Raw genomic sequence first — 24725 nt, forward strand, 5'->3', positions numbered from 1 at the left:
TACAGGAGAAGGATATTTATTCTGCGGCTCCAGTGTTTACAATGCTCAGCAGCTCCTTGTGATTGGCAGATCAGCTCTGAAAGTACAGATTTTGTTACTTTTGGGTTTATGTTGGAGATTTCACTGCACACAGTATCCAGCATTGTAAAACATGGCTGCCTCGGAAAAATACATTGCAAAGTGTAACATCCAAAGCAAATCTACATCTAAACTTGGATCCACTGTGGTTAAATACGCCATATGTAAATTTCCCCTAACTGGGTTCACATCAGCTTTCGCCATTGCATTTTCCTGCTCTGTCAGCAAAATGGAATGCCACTTTTATCCTATTAAAGAAGCAGACTGTGCCAGATGGACCTCAATAATGGGTCGGTTTGGCTTCTGTCCCGCCCTCTGGCATTTTTCCGGACAAAATAATGTGCTATTTTTCTGGCATTTTGTACAGGAATTACATTACAGGCTGTGAATGGAGCTTCCCATGCAGATGGGAGCATAGCCTTAGCATTGTGTCCACAGGCGAATTGGATTCCCAATGCGGAAGCCTGCAGTGGAATCCGACCCTCCCCGAGGCGGAGGACACCGCGGGTCTTCTGCTTACCCGTCCAGATCTTCATTTTCTTCACTGCAGATGTGTGCGGAAGTGCCGGACACCGCCCCGCCGCACATGTGCAGTGGAGTTTTTATTTTTAAAACTCCTGCTTTCCTGCGGAATCCGCGGCCCATCCACAATTCAATTGCAGTCAAGCTGCAGATCGGACAGCTTCCATTGATTTCAATGGAAGTCGTCCGTGCAGGAACCACACTGAAATGGAGCGGGCTGCGATTTGTTTTCCCTATGGGCGGCTTGATTTGCAGATCTTCCGCGAGGGTGACCCGCAAATCAGATCCGCCCATGGACATTGGGCCTTAGGGTACTTCTAGACGGAACGACTACTGCTCCTGTGCTTTCTTTCACACAGGCGTAATTGTCATTCAGTGAATGGAGGTGTAGCGCAACGGAGATCGCTTCCGGTCATCCGCCTCCATTCACTGTGAAAAGGCAGTCGTTCAAAGATAAATGACTACCTGTTTATAGTGAGCGAGAAGTGGCTCACTAGTTGCTTCGACTTTGTTTTGGCAGGTAGTTGGCCGGTGTAAAAGTATGCCTTACATCGTTGATGTCTCATTGACTTTCTTTCCCAACTTTGCATAGCAAAATCACACAGCAGCAGCAGACACCTATAGGACACATATAGCATAGCCTGCATACAAATAATCAACTATGCAATTGTGTCCTGCAAGTACGACTCAAGTGGCTCAAACCGAGTCCAAGGTTTGTACATTTTGGACTTGGTTTGCTTCATAAAAGCAAATGGATCTTCTGTGGGTTTTGGTTCAATGCCGGTTATGAGTATTCAAATGTAACCCAAGCCTTATGTATAATCACTACAGAAAAGAGGGTAATGGGGATATTGACAACCTACTACTACAGGACGGGCCATGGAAAATTAGCCTGTTCATAGCAAACAAATCACAGAAAAAGGACATATCACTTCCAGCAGCCATACTTACTCATATACTGATGATATACAAAATACAGGGGCGGGTATAGATATCATATCCCTCAGCATGCCAATGGGCAAACTGCAATATGGAGGAGCATTGCACAGGTGCAAAATACTGATGAACAACCACTAACATGCCTGCCACATATTGGGGGGTGGTTACTGTTATAATTCCACATAGAAAAGTTATATAAGAGGTGCCAGTCTCACTGATACATGTAGTGCACCATACAGGCTTACAACCTCTTAATGACACCACATACCAATGTGCCCAGTGGGTTGCCCTGCACCATAAAATTAAGTTTTCATTAACCCTTTGGCACCACCACCCTGGGCTTCCCCAGCATTAAAAGCTAAACGATAAATACCAGATATTAGTTAATATTTCATATGGAAGTCCGCAGCCCATGCCAAGGGTCTTTGTCCTTTTGCGGGTCCTTACACTAACATTGGAAACAAGTCACAGAAAGAGGACAAATTAAAAAGATCACTGCCAGGAACCATACTTACTGGTATACTGATGATATACTAAAACAAGGACTCCACATCCCTCGGCCATATAAGAAATGGAAGCTACACTGTGATTGCTTACTATGGGCAATAAAAAAAGATTTTCTTTGAGACAATAAGAGCGTGGTGTCGGGCTTCTTTTCCGTGGCTCACCCTGCCTATAGTATTCAGAAGTTTTGCATCATTTTCTTTATTTATGAAGCCACACCCTCTTGCCATCTTCATTTTTTCCCCAGACATCCCTGCCACTCCTGTCTTGCAAGTTGCCTCTGCTAGAGGGGCATGTGACACCACCCCGTCCATCAGTGCCCTCCATTGTGATGCACCTGCATCAGACTCCTGTTCGTCCAGGCTTGGACTCTAGGAAGGAAGTAGGTCCAGACACAGTGTATCTCATCGGAAAGCGCTGATGGACATCGTTGTGCCATGTTCCCCTCCATCACTGGCTATTTGCAGGACGAGAGTGCGGGGTTATTGTTTTTGAACTTTGTTTCTATATAAACAAGTAGTTTTTTAGAAGACCTATTTCGAGCCAGTAGATGTCACTGTAGATTTGCTAATGGAGTATCCAAGACACAGCGAAGCGCTCATTTCTTCCAGACTTTTCCTATGACATTGAAACTAGTTGCATCACCAACTGAGGTAATTTACTTTGGTGATTTATGTTGCTCCAAATCCCTGGATGCACCAATCATGTCCCTGATACAATGGCAGAATCTGACTCGCTGATCAATACTGGAGGTCAATGACTGAGAGGAGAGAAGAAGTTTCTTTTTATATGGGTTAAAAGGGACTGGATTTGCATTTAAATGTCCTTAATGAAGTGACATAAAAAAACTGGAATCCTTGTCCGTCGCTGTGTAAGTGTGAAGGACTAGCATAAGACACAGTGTATGTTGTGTACATCTTCATAAGCCTGCACTGAAGACCTGCCAACATCTGCATGTCATACACCCTGCCTGGCAGCTGCTGGGTATTCAACATCTTCATCACCTATGCTTGCAGAGATGATGAATTTTTTTTGTTTGCATCCAGGAACTGAAAAGCTTCTCGTAGCTGAGCGTTCGCTACAGCTACAGTCCAGGCCCAGTTATCAGGGAACTTCATGACTCTTCAGAAGTGGCTTAGGCAGGCTTTGCAGTGTTAAGTTTTTTTTATACAGGCTGATCATCAAGACTGCACGTTCCTCCAAACATTTGTTCTCTTTACATGGCCCAATTGCCTAGTGAACAACAATCAACCGCCGAATGAGCGAATATTTGTTCATTGGCTGATCGTTCAGTTGTAGCCAGCATAAAAATGCTTGTTGATTGGCTGTGCATCTCCCCATGTGAGCTGGCCTGTAGAGATGAATCATCATACTACTGATCATTTCGCCTTAAGGCCCATTTACACAGGACGAGTGTCAGGCAAACTATGCCCGACACTCGTCCCTGTGTTTCCTCACTAATGTGCTCCTGCAAGGGAGCTAGCAGAGCAGGCAGGGTCTCGGAGCGGCCAGCAGGGGGCGGGGCAGTGCAGGAGATTTCTCTCCTCTCGCTCCCCCGTCCTCCTCCATTGAGATAACACAGCGGCCGCTCGCTACTGAACGGCTGCTGTTTAAACTACATGATGAGCGATGAGCGAATTCCACATCACGTGATGAGTGGGGTGAATTCTGTATCAAGATCAGCGTTGAAATCTGCTTTAAAATCACCATCAAAAGGGGCAGTTTTTGTTGTGGATTTCCTGTTGTGGATATTCTGCAACTAACCCGACCTTTGTGGTCATGGCCTATGGTCCCTTTAGGCCTTATTCACACCCTCATTTGATGACTCTGTATTCATTTGGTCTGCAGTTGGCCTCGTATATGGAGACAGTGTCATTCAATTGAGCTGTTTAAACATCTGTATTTATATACAATGCTTTTTGTGAACACATTCCGTATCTTTCAATATGCGACATGCTGTATTGCTGCCGTATGATGCAGTCTATGAAGGCTGAAGGATAGAAAGCAGTATAATGTCAATATGGCATTCATAGTATAAAGTCTTATTTACATTTGCAACATGAGGGTGAAAACACTGAAACATTAGAAAATACTGGCACAATATTGCCGGGAATACTGAACTCCATACAAACAAAGTTACTTCAGTATTTAAAGGGCACTTGTCACCAATTTCATGCTGCCCGAACCATTGGTAGCATGAACACGGGACAGATATGCACAGGGACCCCATGTAAGTGTTATTCTGAAACAACGCCATTTTTGCAGCGGGCAGGAAGAGGATGGTGCGGCCTGCCTCTTTGAGGCCCAATGCCCGCGGGCGTATTTGCACTGCAGGATCCGTCGCGAGCGTTCGCCTCCGGATCTCGCAGCAAATACTGCCCATAGGACATGTTAAGCAAAACACTTTTCCATGCCCACGAGCGGAAATCAACTGCAATTTTTCACTCGTGGGGGAAAATCGCAGCATGTCCTATTCTAGTGCGAGGCTTGCAGTCAATAGAAGCTGTCTGTCCTGCTGTGAGTCGCAGCAGATCCACGGCATCGCAACTCCCTGCACTGCGCTTGTACGGCGGTCTACAAGCCGGCACATCCGCAGAGCAGAGAGAAGAACACAGGTACACGGTGGTCAATACCAGGGCACAGGGTCTGATTCCGCTGTGAAATTTTGCAGTCGGAATCCGACCCAGACGTGGGCATTTGCCCTGACTCAGATCCCCGTTGATGTTGTGGGAAAGAAGTACGTTGAATTTCAATGCCCAATTATTTTGTTCTTCATGGAGACAACCCAAAGCCTGAGTTGTCTAGCGTGCATTTTCTCACTTCTACTCGTGGAAACCACATGGAACACTTGAATACACCAAGTGTTCATGTGGATAGGAGACTTGGAAGAAATAGCTGCTGACTGAGTGTTCAGCCGACAGTACGCACCTCTAGGAGCGATTTTAGGAGAGAATATGGTCTATAATATGGTGTCCGATGGAATGTAGCAAAAATTTTCTTTGCCTGATTTATATGAGATCTGACAGAAAAAAACTTTGTTGCTTCTGTATTAAATTGGAGGTGCAGTAATGCCCCCCAGAAGTCTATGGGTGATCTATTACAAATCTAAGGTGGTGTGATGCTGTTACGCAGGTGTCCTGAATCAGATCACATTTTCCTAGTTCTTCTGGCTATGTGAGTGCCTGTCATTAAGGCTGTTTGCGTCATGCTGCTTGAGACGTCTACCTTGTGTCACTGACCCCTGACTATTGTGTTTTCATCTTCTCGCCTGATTAACTGCTGAAAATGCTAGTCCTTCCTAAGGACTCACTTATGTCTGCACTGCCTCTTGGTAATCAGCGCTGTGCGGCCCTCTACCTCTCCTTATGTCTTTGCAATCTTTCTAGTCTTGTAACGCTCATGAAAACTTGACACAACCTGCATTACATGACTACCGTCTTGTAATAATCTGCGTGTGATTGCTATTCAGGGGTTGTCATCCAGCTTTCCCATCCTACTGAATGTCAAGCCCTCCAAGTTTTTCAGTAATGCATCCCCTACCTCTATATTTTAGGTAAGCTGATGACACCCATATTAATTGTTACCCATCTTTCCCAGATACAGATACAAGCTTTATAGTTCTTTAGCATTGTAAGGTAATACAAAGAATCATAAACTCGCTATAGCAAAGATTTTTAAAGGGATCATCCTGTTAGGATAACCCTCGTCCCATGTCCTAGCTGTGGTTCCTCTGCTCTGTATGTTAATGGCTGCCATGTAATACCACATTTCTCCTGTAGTGGGCACTGAAGGCCAAATGTGTGACTGCCCACAGCCTACCCTGGCCACAGCTGTTTGTGGCGTAGGGGGGACTCCAGTTCTGGATAGTCATTTAGAGAGACAGCCAGATAGGGCAACATTTATAATTTAGGGCCAATGTACAGGGGTGTATTTGCACTGCTGAATCTGGAGCTGGCATCCGCCTCCAGATTCCGCAGCAAATACCACCCATAGACGTTCTGTGGAAAATTGCTTTTCCATGTACACGAGCGGAAAGCCATTGCGATTTTCCGCTCGTGGAGGGAAAATCGCAGCATATCCTATACCAGCGTGGATGGCTTCTATTGAAGTCAGTGGAAGCCATCCGATCCGCTGTGGGTCGCGGATTCCTCGTCATCGCCTAGCGACGCTGCGGCATCTTCTGTACTGCTCATATGCATCGGCACACTCGCAAAACAAAAAAGAGGACTGCGGACAGGTACGCAGGGGTCAGCAGCCAGGCACAGGGTTGAATTCCGCTGTGGGATCACACATACATAATCTGACCCGGCCATGTGCGTAGTGACCCGGTGGGTCCTACAAAGTAGTCAAAGAGTTAGTAAGTTAGTGGGATCTCACTATGAGCCTCAAGGGGACATAGGAGGTGCCCCATCTGAGATAGAAGCTGGTATTCCTGAAATAGCTATCCCAGCAACAGTTTACTTGATTGGTGCTTTAGTTGCAGCTTACTGATTGGTGCTTTAGTTGCAGCTTACTGATTGATGCTTTTGTTGCTTAGCAACACCAGAGCCCGCATGGAAAAGGTAATTTTGAGTGTGCATACGCTGTCAGTTGGGAGTTTGAGATTGGGAGCAGAAGAAGGGCAGACACAAAGACCAGAGCAGTAGAGGGGTATAGTGCGGTGAGACAGCAAGTGTGTCATCAGAAGAGATAAAGGGAGGAAGAACAGAGAGTAGTGGAGTTTCTCCTCCATCCTGAGTAAGGAAATCGGAGCCAGTCAGAAAGAGAGGTCCTCATAATAGTGAGTGTTGCCCCTTATGCAGTTAACTAACAGTGGAAGATAATCTACCCTGCACGAGTTCTTCAGCCTGTCGCTGACAGCCCCATACAAAGTAAAGAGAAAATCATTATTGTATCCAAATAACCTTCACCCTGAGAGAAAGGCATTGGCGTCACATACAGATATCAACAGTCAGTACCTAAACTACGCTGCGACTCTTACCAACCGCCTGCTCCGTAAGTCGCCATATCTGTCAGAGTAGCTGCCACTGTGACAAAGTGTAAACTGACTCCACCGACTCGAGCCACCTCTGGCTCGTTGCATGTGCATTCGGCCTAAAGAGAACTGTCATCCTAAACATGTCACAAGAGTAACAGGGCTATAAAGGATCACTACTGATTCACCGATGATAATGTGCATGGCATTTCTTCTTTTTCTGATTAGGTAAAAACAAAAAACCTGGGTAGCGTGTTAGCCAGTAGAGAAAAAGGCGATTGTTCCCAGTAATGTCCCATTTAGACAGAACGATTATCGTTCAGAAAATCGTTCAAACGATCGAAACTCAACAATAAGTGTTCAGTTTACTGAACGACACGCGAGAATTGTGAGGTTCTCGCTCATTGTTCAGTTTCAGCCGGCTTAAAAACCAGTGCTGCTTAAACAGTGATGGTTTAGTGTTTCACATAGAAATGTGAAACATTGAACGATAAGTTCCCAAGAACTGCACTATTCTCAACAAGAATGGTGCAGTCTAAATGGGCTCCCCAAGCACGGACAAGCTGGTGATGACCTCACCAGTTGGTTCCATCGGGCAAATGAGAGTCATGAAGTTCTCGGCCCATGTAAAAAGGCCCATAAGAGAAACCAAGTGATCTTGTAGATATGATACCTTTTAAGAGCTAGCAAAAAGAGATGACGTTACAGTACACTTTCAAACCTACTTCAGGTTCTTCATCCTAAGTAGGTTCGAAAGCTTGCTGTAACATCATATATTTTTGTTAGCCCTTAAAAGGTATCATATCTACAAGATTACTTGGTTTGTCTCTCTGAGAACAATTACCTTTTTATTTTTCTGAAAGTCACCACAAGCAGTACGGTCGTTGCTGGATATCCAGAACCTTAACCAGCACCCCTCTCTTTAAAGGCTTTGTACGACTTGATCACCAATTCTTTCTTTCTTTCTTGTCCTAATAATTGTAAAATGAAAATTAAAGGAACTTTTCTGTAGGTCTTGATTAAAAATTTCCTATTGCTTTGTTTCTACAGCACCTATGTTAACTTTCTCCATTGTAACAGAAGGCAAACCAATTATTTGTACTGTAGCCTTGCAAAAAGAGCAGGAGAGGGGTATAGTGCGGTGAGACAGCGAGTGTACCATCAGAAGAGATAGAGGGAGGAAGAACGGAGAGTAGTGGAGTTTCTCCTCCAACTTGAGTAAGGAAATCTGAGCCAGTCAGAAAGAGAGGTCATCATAATAGTGAGTGTTGCCTTCCCTTATGCAGTTAACTAACAGTGGAATATAATCTACCCTGCACTAGTTCTTCAGCCCGTTGTTGACAGCCCCATACTGTACTGTAGCCTTGCAGTCTTATTCTTTCTTCTATTTGTCACCTGCTTTGTGCATTTGATAGCTTAGCCAGAATGAGAGGACAAGCTGAAATGGATCTGACTGCTGGATCAGACTACGCAGAGTTTCCTTTGTAGTCTGTTACCATGGAAATGCAGTCTTCACAAGAGCTGGTTAAAAAGAAAAAAAAAAACCATAGTAAATTTGTAATTGAAATCTATTGTAAAGTTTCATGTCCTTTACATTGTAGATCATAGCCTGTAATGCAGTGTAGTTTATCCCCCTGCTTTCACAGCAGTGATTTAATAAGAGCACGTGTCCCCCTATTGCCACTCAGTACGGGCAGCTTGTAAATGTCTGCATTTTATAGCAGACCTATCATCAGTGATTCATTCTGATGTCAATAAGTGATCTTTCCTGCCTTTTCATCTCTTCAGATTAAATAAATATGCTTAAAAAAAGCAAAAAAAAAAACCCCTATAAAGTCCATGTGGATCCTGTTAAAGTGATTGAAGTGATGATTTTACATAAACATTTGATCTTTATTGCAATACCGATGCGCTGCCAAGAGAGATTGCAGCAGTAATATCTCAAGTATTTGATCAATAGTTGTATTGCCTGTTTCTTCTGCCCTTTCTGCATTTACTGGATTATATTTCATATATTTAATATTTTTCTCCTATATGGAGATGCAAAGTGGTTCTAGTTTTACAATGCCCCGTCGTGTATGTAAGTTGTGAATTCATGAGTTTGTGGACGTGACCTCAAACCTGTACATTTACATCTTCATAGAAGAATGTTGCCATAAGACATTGATGACAATGTCTAAATCCGTTTGGGATGCCTATCAGAAAGAGCAGAGAATGGTTACAAAAAGTATCACCCCTCTCTGGAGGATCCATCTTATCGGTGCATTCGGATGCATGCCATGTTATGCTTTAGGCCTCCTTCCCACGAACGGATTTCCGCCGCGTAATACGCGGCGAAAATCCGCTGCGTTGCACGCAGCTATTAGGTTCTATTGAACCTAATAGCTCCATGCTCACGATGCGTAATTCCACCGCGGAATTACGCACCGCGATTTCTCCCGTCCTCACCCGCAGCATGCTCTATTTTCTGCGGGTGAGGACGGGCTGTACGCACTGACGGCTTCCATTGCAGTCAATGGAAGCCGTCCATTCACGCTATCTCCCGCTGTAACCAGCGGGAGATAGCGTGAAAAAACGCTTTCCCGCCCACCGCCGAGCGTCATATGACGCCAAATGACGCGGTCCGGCCGCGTCACGTGACACGGCTGGTGACGCGAGAGCGGTGGGCGGTGACGAGCGGTGACGAGCGGTGACGCGGCGGTGGTGGGCGGGGAAGCGATTTCACGCTATCTCCCGCAGGTAAGTATAGGGGCTCTGGGGGGCGCCGTGACGGGCTTCACAGCGGAATATTACGCTGCGGAGCCCGTCACGCTCGTGGGAAGGAGGCCTTAAAGGGTTGTCCAGCATTAAACTGGTAGGCCACTCTCTCACATGCTGTCAGCAAAACGCTGTGATTTTTCTGCCGTTTTTGGATGCAGGTTTTTGTCTCTGATAGCGTGTTTTAACGCACCCCATCATTCTGATGGCTGATGAGGTGCGTTAATTGCGGTTAAATGGAGCAGACTAGGCTCGGAAATAGCCGTGTTATCTAATGCCGCAATCGAACACATGTCTGCGAGGCTCTATTAAAATCAATGGGAGTCTTGTACCACGATTACTGCGGCGTTTAAAATGCTGCGGTAATCACTGTAAAAAACGGATTTGTGAGAGTGGCCTTAATGGCCTATCCTCAGGATTCCAGTAGTAGATCGGCAGGGGTTTGCCGCCTAGGACTTCCACCAATCAGATGTTTGCTAGGCTGGTATGCTTGTGCACTGAGCTGATCTCTGCACGAAGCAGACAGCTCTGTTCTCACTGCAGTGGCCAGGTTTGGTATTACAGGCAAATTCCTACCATATTTGCTGCCATGGAAACAGCTATTTGCCTCCTGCACACATCAGCTCCTTGCACGAGCACACCGACCTGGCACACAGTTGATTGGTGGGATCCCAGACAGCAGATCTCCACCAATCGCATATACCCTGTTTCCCTGAAAATAAGACATACCCTGAAAAAAGGACATAGTATGATTTTCCAGAATTTTTGAGGATGCAAAATGATTTTTCAGGCTTTTTGAGGATGCTTGAAATATAAGCCCTACTCCAAAATTAAGCCCTGCTAACAGTTAATTTAAAAAGTCAATTTAAATAGTGTCCAAGCAGCTATACATGTAAAAAAGTTAAACCTTTTTGATCAAAAATTAATATAAGACACGGTCTTATTTTCCGGGAAACACGATATCTATAATAAACCCCAGTTCGGCACTAACAACCAATCAGGTTGAATCAGGGAACCCAAACAACAATGAGGTTGAATCACAGAAGCCAAACAACCAATGACATTGCTGGAATTGTGAATCAGAACCGATGAGGTTGCTGGAATTGCTGAACTGGAGTTTAATATAGATATATGCCCACCAATCTACTAATGGTGGCCTCTCCTGAGGATAGGCCATCAATAGTTTATAGCTTGACAACTTCTTCATTATTTTCTAGTAGTGCAACTCCACGTGAAATTTGTCACTCACAGGCATATTGGATCATAAATAAATGACCAAGTTTAATAATTTGGACTCTTATTTGATTTGGTTCTTTTTGTCTAGTTTTAGGACCTATATAAAAATCTGATGTAGTTTTAGGTCAAGTATAAGCAAAAAAAATTCTGAAAGGTTCACAAACTTTCCAACACCACTGTAGTCCTCTATATTCATGAGCTGCAGCTAGCCCCTGCCACTGATTGACAGCTTTCTCTTTATGCACAGTATTAGTCAGACAGATGTCAATCAGCGTCTGCGGATAGCTGCACCTCCTGAATATCGAGGACTAATTCACGTAGTCCTATATGTATATGCAGCTACTGATAAAATCTACGTTTCTCCCAAACTACTGCACAGATACATGCAGCCGACGTCACTGCAGTCAGAGTGACTGTCAGCCCTCAGTGAGGGCTGCCAAGATGGTGACAGATTTCCTTTAATTGACAAAGGTCCAGAGACGTTTATTGAATAGGCTTTTAGAGGTCACAAAAAGTAAGTCTTTATCCATCTGCCCAATCGACTGTATCCTCAGATGACATTTTATAGCTTTCTTTGTACATCTGTTTGAACCACTCCATTATTAGGGTTTTATCCTGTTAATGACCAGCCGTAGTTGAACATTTGATTTTAGACTTGTAATATCAACCAATTTACAGGGGGAAATTCATCCTCTCTGCCAAAATTGCAGTTTCCGAAGACCCAGCAGCTCTAGCTCCTTAGGACACTCGGCAATCAGTCTTAATGGATCAGTGAGTGTCGTGCATTGGACAATCAGCAAGGCAAAAACGGTAATAAGGCTTTTGCTTTATTGATATAGCGGATGATGACTAAAATGCAAGCAATGTAGGGAGGATGAACTGAACTCTTATTAGTTCTACGTTGACTTGATTTAACTTGGTCCTGGAGATGTCTCATCCTTACATCTCCAATAAGGGATCTTTATCTTTTAATTTTAACATGAACAGACCTAAAAATAAATTAAATTGTACCTTACATTTCAGATGACTTTTTAGAATAGGCTGCTGTGTGCGTACATGTAGAGTAACACTATTTTTGACCATTATATGACTTGTATCCTGCATTGTTCCCCACTTTTTCCCCTGTACATCTGTTTCTCAGTACTCTCAGAACTGATGGGAGGAAACTTCTGTTGTCTTCTGTAGACCGTGCAGAGAACTGCAGATTCTGGTTTCTAGCTGTCTGTAATGCACACAGAGACTTAAAATGATCATGTAGAACAGCAGTAATGAGCAGTGGAGATGTGAGTTCAGTAGCTAAAACACAGTAAACGTTCATTTGCAGTACACAATTTGTACATGGTGCTTACCTCCACCGTATGTTGTATGAGATGAATGGCTGCTTCAAACAATTTTACAGGTGCTCAAAGAAATCACCATTGACTCATGGCTTAAACACACTTGTAGGAGAATAAAAATCGAGCACTTGACCATGGAAAAAAATCTAAAAATCTTTATTTGATAGCTATAAAATTAAAAAAAATATGCAGGCATGTACCAGAGCTTTCGCCTACAGAATTCAGATGGTAGTTGTGTTCTTACTCATGGCTTGAGCCATGAGTAAGGACAGAAGTACCTTCTAAAATGCGTAGGCAAAGGCTCTGGACCACATCTGCATAATTTTAAATTGTATAGGTATTAAATAAAGATTTTTATGATTTTATTCCATAGTCAAGTACTCGATTCTTCTTCTCCTATAACCATTCACTTACTATTAGCTGCAGGAAGTATCTATGAAAGGGTAATTTTACAGGGGCTGACTATTAGCCGAAAATTTAGCATGTAGAAGCCCCAAGTCTCTTCTTTACTACTTTTTCTCTACCTCCCCTCTGCTCTCTATACACTTCAATGAGCACAATGACTCATTCTTCTCTTCTTGTTCTGTCATTGACCCATCCCTAGTGACACTTGACAGCAAGCAGTTAATGGCAAGTTAGGAGAAAGGGAGACATCTTTTGGGCAGCACTTTAGGGTGATTTTTCAGTTCAAAAACATAATTTTAGGTTAAAAAAAATATATGGCAACTTTCTATTTTTTACACTGGCTATTATATAAGCACAAGTTGTTAAAAAAGGTAGCGATTATTTAAGTGGTCTTAGTTCTGTACTAGTTAATTTCATATTATAGACTTATTTTGGTTGGCGTTTTGTTTTCCTATTGAGTGCTCCAAATCCCCTTTACCTCCCAGAGGAATACATGATCAAAGTCTGGTTACCTGCAGCCACCACTATGGGGAGATTACAAGCTCACGTTTATGAATTTATCATTGAGCTCATTGAAAGCTGTGTAAATAGGCTTGCGGTAAGCTCCCGCTAGTGGAGGGTGCAGGCAGCCAGAATATCCGTTACTGCTTTGTAACAGGAAAAAGGCAGCTCCGAACCTCATAAAGAGATAAGCCCAGCTTAATCAGCACAGGATTTTGGACCTATTTAAATTGAAACCAGAATGTTGGAAAATTCCTTTTTAAGTTGCCAGTTTAACTTCTTGAAGTTTGCCATAGTACCCATGTTTCTTTTGCCTGAGTGCAGTTTTTTGTGCCTTTCTTTTGCTTTTTCAGCACTTGTAATGTGAAGTGACACAGTGGTATTATTTTACATTTTAGCTGTTGAACTTTATACCATCTGAAGCCAGCGTAGCAGTGCAGGCCTGTCATCAAAGACTTTCAATAATCCTTGCTGATACAGGGCATTAATCATGAGCCGCGTATCCCGCTGACTCAGTCAGAAATGATCCTAACTTCCCTAAATTCCTCACATAGTAATTTCTGTATTAAGGATGTGTCAAGCTGAGCTTTAAAGAGATAGCGTTTTCCAGAAGCCACTAAATAGATCATTTATTTCACAAGACAGTTGCTGTGTTCAAAAGGCACAAAAGTTCTGTCACTTCACGCTGTTTGCCTGTTTACTGAAAAGTTTATTTGCTAATTCTGTTGTTTTTTTGTTGTTGCTGAGTTTTCTTTTTAATCATTTTGACTGAGTTTACTGCAACAAATTAGCTGCCGGAAAGCACATTTAAATATGCAAAAATAAGCAAATCCACACGGAATTGCTCTTGACACTGTATGTTTGGTAGTGTGAGTCGGTAGAGATTGGATAGTGTGAATGTTAACCACATTAGGGTACTTTAACAATGTGTTTGCAGTGTATGTTTGCCATGTGCATTTGGAGCTTTCAATGTATCCATACACCCTCATACATTCAATGGGCCTTAAGAGGGTCCTTTTGGCTTCTGTGAGCTCAATATAGGCCAGTATATCTATATTTTGCTGTATTGAGTAAAACCCGAATCGGCTCTATTCCATAAAGAAGCATCCAGTAAGAAAGCTAGAATGGATTGTACAAGAAAAAAATTAGGTGATAAAAGTCCAATCAGTAGTAGAACGGTGGGTGGGGGTTGGGAGCTCACCACTGGGACTCCCAACAATTCTGAGAACAGGAGTCACATTTCCCAATTTCCTCCACATCTCACCCACTCACAGCGAGGAGGAGCATGATTGGAACGGTGAACTAGGATGCATGCTACCACTTCATTCAGCTCTATAGGATTGCTAAAGATGGCCCGAGGAGGGCTTGAACGGAGCAGTGGCTGAGCGTGAACGCTACTGTTCAGGGGCGTAGCTAGAGGCTCATGGGCCCGGGTGCAAAAGTTTAGCTTGGGGACCCCCTACAGACCCCTCCAACCGCCACTCCTTTTCACAGCTACTCCTTCTACATCACTTTTAGCTACATTACTGTTTTTTTAAATGACCCATCAATAGATGATTAGTAATCAGGGGTTTTAGCAGAGTTTTAAAACATCCAGAACACAAGCCTCAAGGCACACTTTGCTTCCTCAGGAAAGAAAATTTATATATATATACATTGGAGACAGCATAATAATAATACATACAATAGAGACAACATAAGCTAACTTTATATAACATGTTAGGGCTCATGTCCACGGCCAGGTTTTCACCACCTATTATGTGTGCGTTGCGCACACACACGTGGTGCGCAGTGAACGGAGTCAATGAAAGTCAATGGACTGCGTGTAGATATGCAAGAGAAATAAATCCCAGCATGCTCTCTTTCTTTGTGTACCATGCAACGTGAGCCCTGTACACTTGTATGGGCTGCATGGGATGCAACACTCCCCATCACATGGAACACCCCTTGTCGTCGTCGCCCCCCACCACCACTCCCCATCACATGGAATGCCCCTTGTCCCCCCCCCCCATTCCCCATTACACAGAACGCCCCTCGTTTACCCCCACTCCCCATCACACAGAACGCCCCTCGTTCCCCGCCCCCCATTCCCCTTCACACAGGTTCCCCCTCGCTCTCCCCCCCCCCCCCATCACACAGGATCCCTCTCGTTCTCTCCCCCCATCACACAGGATCCCTCTCGTTCTCTCCCCCATCACACAGGATCCCTCTCATTCTCTCCCCCCATCACACAGTATCTCCCTCGTTCTCCCCCCAATCACACAGGATCACCCTCGTTCTCCCCCGCATCACAAAGGGCCCCCCTCGTTTCCCCCCCCCCCGTTCTCCCCCCCATCACACAGGGTCCCCCTCGTGCTCCCCCCCCATCACACAGGGTCCCCCTCGTGCCCCCCCATCACACAGGGTCCCACTTGTTCTCCCCTGCCCATCACACAGAGTCCCCCTCGTTCTCCCCCACCCCCCACCCCATCACACAGGGTCCCGCACACTGACCGCAGTTTAAGCCCCACTTCAGTAGCCTTGAGCAATTCCAGCAACCCTTATTGGTTGTTGGGGACACACCTTCCTTTTAGATGTGCCCGAGGATACATTTACACAGAGCTGTGCACGAGAAGCAGGTGCTGACAGGAATACAGTTACACAGATCTGCCGTGTATTCACTGCTTCTCGTGCTTCCACAGCTCTGTGAATACACGGCAGATCTGTAACTGTATTCCTGTCAACTCCTGCTTCTCGTGCACAGCTCTGTGTAACTGTATCCTGGGCACATCTGAAAGGAAGGTGTGTCCCCAACAACCAATGAGGTTGCTGGAAGTGCTCAAGGCTACAGAAGTGGGGCTGAAAAGAAACATATGCGCGGCCGGCAGCTTCTCCTGCACGCTGGCGTTTCCTCCCGGAACCTGCGCTCAGGGGAGGAGTCTGAGCGGAGGTCCAGGAGGAAGCGCCAGCGTGCAGGAGAAGCTGCCGGCCGGCGCAGAGACCTTAGTGAAAGTAACTGTCAGTCCGTGTGAAAGAGGGCCCCCGAGGGCTCAGGGGCTGGGTCGCAACCGCGACCCCAGCAACCCCTATATGTACGCCTATGCTACTGTTCCATATCCTTGTACTTAACTGCTCCATCAGTACCATTGAAATGAATGAAATGATAGTGCATATGTGCAACCACTGCTCCTTTCATTTAGAGATCTTCGGGACACCCATTCTAGTGCCTATTTTTGGGGTTTTATTTTGCTCCCACTTCGCTGTATTCCCTTGCAGACACCAACCTTAACCAGTTTGTATGCAAAAAAGTACAAAAACAACATCGTGTTAGAACACACACAAAAAAAGAATGGCACCATGTGTGTCAACAGAGAAAGAAATTCCAACCTGGAAAAATAAAAAAAAGGACAAAATTATCTGGGTGGGTGCTGTGTTCCCCAACGAATGACACGATTTTATGGTAAGACTAAAATCTTATTTTCTTGTCCTTATCATTAGGGGACACAGCTTGAAGATCATGGGACGTTCCAGAGCGGTTCCCCGGGGGTGGACGGTAAATGTATCTGCCTCAGGAGACGAAAAAAGCCTCCCTGGCAGCAACAGTATGCAGGCTTGAGCCGTGTCGAAGAAGAGACCCAGAAAATTCAGACATTGCAAGGGAGATAGGAAAGACTTGGGGTGGTTGATGATCTCCCCCCCCCCCCCCCCCCCTGAATCTGAACAAGGTGTCCAGAGTAATGTGTAAAAACCAGGCCTCTGATTACCGATGTGAACCCAGAATGGGTCTAACAGACCCATCCCTTCTGGACACCACAAATAAGTTGAAATAGAACCCTGCTAAACATTGAGAAGGGGTAAGATAATACCGTGGGAAGGTAGACTGTGCATAGTCCAAAAAAAGGTCATGGCCTTTGGAGGCAATCTTGGAATTTTGGAGCAAAGAAATTGGTTGGGCAATAAATTATGTAATGTAGCCCAAAGAGATGACCTACCAAAATTAAGGCAACTGAGACCTGGGTGAGCCAGGTCTCCCTGAGCTGGGAAAGTCAACCCTCACCCACGATAAATTGGGTGGGGGCGGTCCGTGATGCGGTGGACTTAGCAGAGGACTACCTTGGGCGCCATGGTTGTGGATGTCAGAAGAGTTTGGGTTTGAAAGCGGGCCCTATCTTTAGATCTTGGGATACTTTTTCACTATTCAAGACCTGTGGCCAGTAAAGCTTCCGAAGCATGAGCTAAGAGTTCAGCCGTGTCCAGGGAAGCTCCACAAATAAACTTTTCTGGCTGTCCTATCTGATTTGCCATTTCCTCAAGTGACGAATTGGAGAGAATACCTTTGTGCAGATGCTTGGCCCATTCAGCTGCAGCTTTGCTGAGACAAAGACTGGACTACGAGTTGAGCCCACTGCCTCAAAGGAGGTTTAGGCTAGGGTTTCAATCTCCCTATCATACACCTCTTGGAAAGACCAGGCATCCGCCACAGGTAGTATGATTCGTCAACTGGGACACTGGTGAATCTACTACTGGTGAAACTGACCATTCTTTGATTACTTCCTCTGGAAAGCTCTAAGCATTTCGACACAGTGAAGCGCCTATCAAGAAAATTCCATTCCCTGATTAACACATTGTCAAAGTCCTCATAAGGAAGATAAAATTTTGGTGAATGCTTAGGGCGTCTGAAGGAAAAAGCCGCCGCAGAAGTAGTCTGTGTCTGATCCGATACCTGCAGGGTTTCTATTACTGCAGCTATTAGGCTGTCCACCATAGTTGAGAGTTTAGACACCTGTTGCATCTCCAGATCTGAATCAAAGGGAGACTCAGACAGTTGGCCCGTGAGCGACTGTTGGCTCCTGAGTAAAATTCCAAGCGCACTTCTGGAGGCACTGAACCTCTTTCATGGCCTGCCATGGGAGAAACTCTGAAAGATGGAGTCACCACCTCCATCAGATACATTCTAAAGGAGTTTAGTGGAAATATTGTCCAACTTATCTAAAGTCGCCATGGGCACCTAAGTAAGGCCTGAAACTGCCAGTGACAGGGAGCATGTCCATTCTGGCTTGGTGTTCAGAGAGGTCTGCACCAAAGAGGTGCCCAGACAAAATGGCTCTCCCTGTTCACATAAAAACTTCTTCATATTGCAGCAAGAGCAAGTATAAAATGTAGTTCTGGCTGACACCTGTCCTGAGTCTTCCACTCTTGTGTCAGATATGGTGCTAAAACGCCACCACGGACTGCTAACCAAACACTGTGGTGCACCACAACTGTAAGTGGTACTGCAGGAGGGTTAGCAAACAGGGGGAACTAGCTGCCAGGTAGAGCTTACCCAAACCAGATTGTTCAGTGGAGTGGAGATAACTGCTTACCCAAACCAGATTGTTCAGTGGAGTGGAGATAACTGCCAATCTGATCCAAAAAGAATGAGTGGATCCTTGTATTTTGTGTGGTGTTCAACATGGAGTCACAAGTCACAGCATGCTACGCTGTCCGGAAGCTCTGTTGAAGAGCAGAAAATGCAGGGGGAGCTGACCAATGGGGAGCACAGTTGAAAGCAGCATGCGCCAGGCCCCGATAGGAGTAGGCGATAGTCCTCCTGCACACGCCATCAATTAGCACCGCCTTCGAGCGAGGCCTAGCAGGCCTGAAACCAGGTCATGGTATAATGGAGCCTGCCCTGCACTACATCATGAGCACCAGAGAGCCACTGTACCAGAAGCACCCAGGTTCAGCTCCCCAACATGATCTACACCAGTAGTGCAGTGTGGCTGCCAGGAGTAGCTGCGACAGCTCCAGAGAAGGGGCAACCGCCAAGCTCGGGCCAGGCCATCACCCAGGAGGGCCCCTTGTGCCCCCCTCCACCCCGGAAGCAGACTTGTAATGGAGAGCCACTGATTCTGCATGCATTACCTCCAAGCCCACCCCCTGGCAAAGCCCCGACTGAACGGCGCAAACTCAGTAGTGAGCAGGAGGAAGGAGGATGATGGCCCAGCAACTATGAAGACAAACCACCACAATGGGGTATTCAACCCCTGCCCCCTTCACCACAGATGATGCTCCATGCCCTTACAAGGACAATGAAGAAAAGACTGGGTAAGCGCCGATACTTGCCTCGGCTGCAGAGAATACTTGCCCCACTGACCCAACCAGATACTCCGCTAGTCCAACAGTGTCTACCCCTGGCGCTCGCCTGCCTTTAATGAGGAAGGGAGCGTTCCGATGACAGGGGAGGGGGATCCTATGGCTGGCAGGCTACATTCCAGTTAATGCATGAAATGTGTCTCCTTTTCTTTGGAGGTTGGGCAGGCAACAGAATGATTAGCTCCGATCTGTTCATCCGCCTCAGTGGTGTTACAGTAAGAGTCCTGCTGCCCTTTTATTCCCCGAATGCAAAAAGGTGATTGAAGACCGATGAGAAATATATGTCTGCCTCCTACGGACACTAAGCTAAAACTGGTTAGCTTGGTGTCTGCAGGGGAGGGATGGGTATAACGAAGAAGATTTACTAACCTTTTTTTCTGCTTAGTGTCTGCCTCCTAGTGGTAGTAGCTATACTCACAGTCTTCAAGCTGTCTCCTCCAATGATACGGACAAGAAATTTGTGTCTGCTGTATGGAGTAGCACATAACTCTGCACTAAAGGGGCTGTACCAGAACCAACTAGGTGATAAAAGTCTGATCAGTGGGGTTTTCTCTGCTAGGACTTCAAACAATCTTGAGAATAGGGGTCTCCTGTTCCCCTCATCTCCTCACTAGCTTCTGCCCACAGCGAGAAGGGGTGTGAATGGAGCTGTAGCTGAGCTTGCATGCTACTGTTCCATTCACCTCTATGGCTGTGCTAGAGATAACCAAGTTCTTGTTCTCTGCTATCTCCAGTAGTCCCATTGAAATGAATGAAGTGATGCATGTACAAGTACTGCTCCATTCATTCGGAGGTCTTTGGGACCCATCTTCCTGTGATCAATAGGGCTCCCAGTGGTCAGGCCCTTATTGATCAGATACTTATATACAGGGTGATTCCAAAAGAATGATGTAATGGTAAAGCGGCTTTTTGATACATGAATTGAAATACAGCAGCCAGAATGATATGAAAAGATAGAAGAACTCTTCAAGTGTTTTATGTATCTTACCGATATTCAATGTTGGCGCTGTTAATGACATGGCAGATGTCAATTTGGTATTCTAATTCAGTGGAAATTAAAGCAGAGGATATGCTTGTAAGCATCTGGGAAGAACTTGATTACGGACATGGCATCTACTGTGTCACCAACGGCGTCCACATGGAAGACCTGTAAATTGCATTCGAAGCTTGAAGAGTTCTTCTGTCTTTTCATGGTATTCTAACTGTTGTAGGTCAATTCATGTATGAAGAAATCAGCTTTACTTTTACATCATTCTTTTTGAATCACCTTGTACTACCCTGTGGATAGGGGATGAATTTGCTTTGCGGGAGAACCCATGTATTGTGAAATTATTGTCTGTCCAACCCCTAAGGAACCCCACCGTTTGGTGGAATGAATGGTTGCAGCAGTCCACTGAGCCTTCCAGACCCTTATGGTTCACCCAAGCTCACTCCCATATATAGCTTATGTATACATAGTTATAATCTGAATGTGTCACCCCAGAGAATAGAATTCTGTACAGCTGTTCAACCTTTAATAGATTTTCTTTCCAGGTACCCAAGCGTTAATTCCAAGATAAACCAACTAAAATTGCTCATGTACCGCTTTAATGAAAAACTTGTTGGCACTTGACAGTTCTCGGGCACAGAGAGTAATGGGCTTAGCTAATAGTCTAAAGCCTTGCTGAAGTCAGAAGAATCCTTCGTACTGTATTTCGACTTTGTGTGCACAGTATTAGTGTGTTACGTGTTATATAGATAATTTAACAGTAGGCACTCTTGTAAAGGTAATTAGATTTGTTGTAGTGGAATGAAATATTAATCCTCTGTACAATTTTCTAGCGGTCCCCACTGGGTCTTAACATAGGTTTAGAACTAATTTGTGGGCTGCTTTGGGTGTCCCTATCGCTTGTATATTCATTTTACAGCAGCGAGCTTATTATATAACAAGTCCGTGCGTCTGCAAGTTAATTTGCGGCACCAATCTTATTGACTCTATGGGGAAGATAATGGAGGTTATGATCCTCTTTTATGTGCGCCAGAAAGTGCATAAAGCTATTTAAGAGGGTTAATGTAAATGAAAATAACTAGAAAGGGTTTGTCTTTGTTTTCTCGACACAATGTTCTGTGCTGGTTTTCTCGTTAGGTACATAGCGGTAGCATTATTTATTACGCCAGTAGCTTCTTGCAGATTGACAGTGACCCACATTTAACGTCAGAATGTCTATTGAAGAAAGTTGGCAAGTCATTAGACATTAAGATAAGAAGGGAAGAAAGGAACATTTGTGAAAGCGGAGATGTTTGATATGTCTGGACAGAAGCTCTAAAAGCCATTTGATGTAGTTGTCAATCCTTGTTCTTCTGATACTTCACAAACTAAAGGAAAGTGAACAAGATGCATCTGAACAGAAGCGAGACGCTCTTCCCTCCCCGGATTTTTAGCGTCCCCTCACTTCGCTTCTGATGTCACGTCAGTACCGGCTTGTTAATATGCCTACCTTGTCTAGTATTTGCAGTTCAAACAATAGATTCGTTGCTCTGTGTTTCAGTCCCGTGTGTTCTGTCAGTATAAGAATATCCATTGATGTCATCTAGCTTGACAATGACTTTGTTTGGTAGATATTGACTAAATTAAATAAACAGGGCCGTAGATACTGTGTCGCATATTACTAATGCTGGATTGGAGCCGCAAGTGTAGTAGCCGAGACGGTCACTGAAGAGTAGTCAGAATAGCTGGGAGTTGTTATTGGGTAGTCATGGTATGCAGTACAAATGGATGAGATGGAAGCATAGTCAATGGAAGCCAAAGGTCATCAGCAGTAGGTATTGATATGCAGTACAATGGAGGAGACAGAAGCGTAGTCAATGGAAGCCAAAGATCAGCAGCAGTAGGTATCGATAATCAGTAGAAATGGATGAGACGGAAGCGTAGTCAATGGAAGCCAAAGGTCAGCAACCGTAGGTATCGATATGCAGTACAATGGAGGAAGAGGAGCTTGATCACAGTGGTGGAGCACATTAATCATGCATTAAGGGAGTGGCAAAGCCAGGCTTTTATCGGAAGTGCAATCAGGAACAAGGACCGGGTTAGGGCCAGGAGGCAGGGGCTAGATAACTGGGACCAGAGAACAAGGCTGACACATATGCAGAGAAAGTGTTCAGGCCCTGGATAGCTCAACAAGAAGGGTCAGTGCCTGCAGCACAAGAGGTTGTGGGTCTGTCTCACATATAGTCTTCACATTATGCAATTGTATGGAGGAATTTCAGCATTAGGAAAGACTTCCTATTAAACTAGGGCATCTTCACAACTCAAAAAATGGCAAGAAATGCAGGACGTTGGTTGTGGGAGGCTGTATAATAATTGAGGTAAGTGTAATTAAAAGTTTATTTAAGTATTTTCCCCAGGAAAAAAAGCTGCTTCAGCCATTTATGCTTTCTGTGGCTTGAGAAATAATGACCATTTCTGTGAAAAAGTGGAATAGTGCTAAAACCAGTGCACGGCACAAGTATCATAGAATCCTAGAATGGTAGAGTTGGAAGGGACCTCCAGGGTCATCGGGTCCAACCCCCTGCTCAGTGCAGGATTCACTAAATCATCCCAGATGGATGTCTGTCAAGCCTCTGTTTGAAGACTAACATTGAAGGAGAACTCACCACCTCCCGTGGTAACCTGTTCCACTCATTGATCACCTTCACCGTCATTTTTCCTAATATCCAATCTGTGTCTCCTCCTTTTTAGTTTCATCCCATTGCTTCTAGTCTTTCCTTGTGCAAATGAGAATAGTCCAAATATAGAATGTTCAGACAGAATGAATTAACAGGACTTCTCTTTTATTATTGTGTCCAGCAAAAATAAAAAGATGTGTTTCGAGGCAACAGACTTCTTCCTCAGTAAATGCTAGAGAGAAGACTGCTGTAACAGGTTGAGTGGGCTGTTGTCCAATGTCTATATTACTGAGCTCTTTAAACTTGCTGCTATAGTGTTCCTTCCAGCATTTACCGAAGACGAGGCATGTTTCCTCACAGTGCGTTTTTTGTTTTTGCTGGACTCAATAATAAAAGAGAAGTCAGGTTACCGCACCCTGCCTGTGAGCATTCTGTATGTATATGTTTGTGCCATGTACTGGTTTTCCCTCCTTTCCACTCCAGCTCCATCAGACCTACAACCTATAGTCTGGCATAAGTCTGGTTGGCAGCAGCTTCCATAGTTCGCTACTAGTGATGAGCGAGCATACTCGCTAAGGCAAATTGCTCGAGCGAGCATTGCCCTTAGCGAGTACCTGCCCGTTCGAGGGAAAAGGTTCGGCTGCCAGCGGCGGGCAGGGAGCGGTGGAGGAGAGCGGGGAGGAACGGAGGGGAGATCTCTCTCTCCCTCTCTCCCGCCGCTCCCTCCTGCTCACTGCCGCAACTCACCTGTCACCCGTGCCGGCACCCGAACCTTCTCTGCCGAGCGGGGAGATACTCGCTAAGGACAATGCTCGATCGAGCAATTGTCCTTAGCGAGTATGCTTGCTCATCTCTATTCGCTACCTTCTATTCACCAGTGATACTAAAACTTCACATTCCACCAAGGCGCCCCCCCACGAACAACTATAGGAATGGTCCACCCGTTTTCTCTCTACAAACATCTCAGAAAGTGCATGTTTATAATGTATTGCAATGCTCATGGCTCAAAGTGTTTAAATGGTTTTTCCAGGACTTTAGTCTTGATGGCCTTGTCTTTAGGTTAGGTCATTAATATCAGACTGATGGGGGTTTGACTCATGGAACGGCTAGTTTGAATGTGAAAGCCACTATGAAATGTACTTTGTGTAGGTGTATGGAGCAGTGTAAGCGATGAAGAGTTTATAGCACTTACCCAAGAGCCATCGTCCCTTCCAACAGCTGATCGCCGAGGGTGTGGAGAATCGGACCACCACCAATCTGATAATGATCACCTGTCCTAACGACAGGTCATCAATATTGTAATATCTCTTTATGGTATGTTCATATGTATAAGGTGTAAATGCTGTGGATCTTCTGTTTTGAAATTGCTTGAGAAAAGTCTGCAGTGTTAAGTGTAGCAGCATAGTATATAATATTTAACTAAATTTACTGAATCTCATCCACAGGCTGCGGAAAAAATCTGCATTGTAATTTGACCTGTGCTAAGGATTTAAAATCTATATTGAGGATTTTCACTGTGGATTTCGCCCTTTGTAATTCATATGGCGAAATCCACTGCTAATTTGTGGCAAATACTCATTTAATACAAGTGGATTTTACTGTGGGTGGCAAATTCCGCCGTGGAAAATAGTTTACCTTGTGGGCAAACTCTAAAAGACTCAAGCCAGCCATCCCAGCACTTTGAAGAGTATGTTGAGACTTATCCATAATGC

General features: G+C 44.9%; 1 protein-coding gene across 1 annotated transcript in view; it reads left to right on the top strand.

The window, feature by feature from the left end:
* IPO11 (importin 11) overlaps positions 1 to 24725 on the top strand; it is a 450706-nt gene that overhangs the window by 30464 nt on the left and 395517 nt on the right. The gene's annotated exons all lie outside the window — the stretch shown is intronic.

This window comes from Eleutherodactylus coqui, chromosome 5 (genome assembly GCF_035609145.1).
Source record: "Eleutherodactylus coqui strain aEleCoq1 chromosome 5, aEleCoq1.hap1, whole genome shotgun sequence".
NCBI classification, from domain to species: Eukaryota; Metazoa; Chordata; class Amphibia; order Anura; family Eleutherodactylidae; genus Eleutherodactylus; species Eleutherodactylus coqui.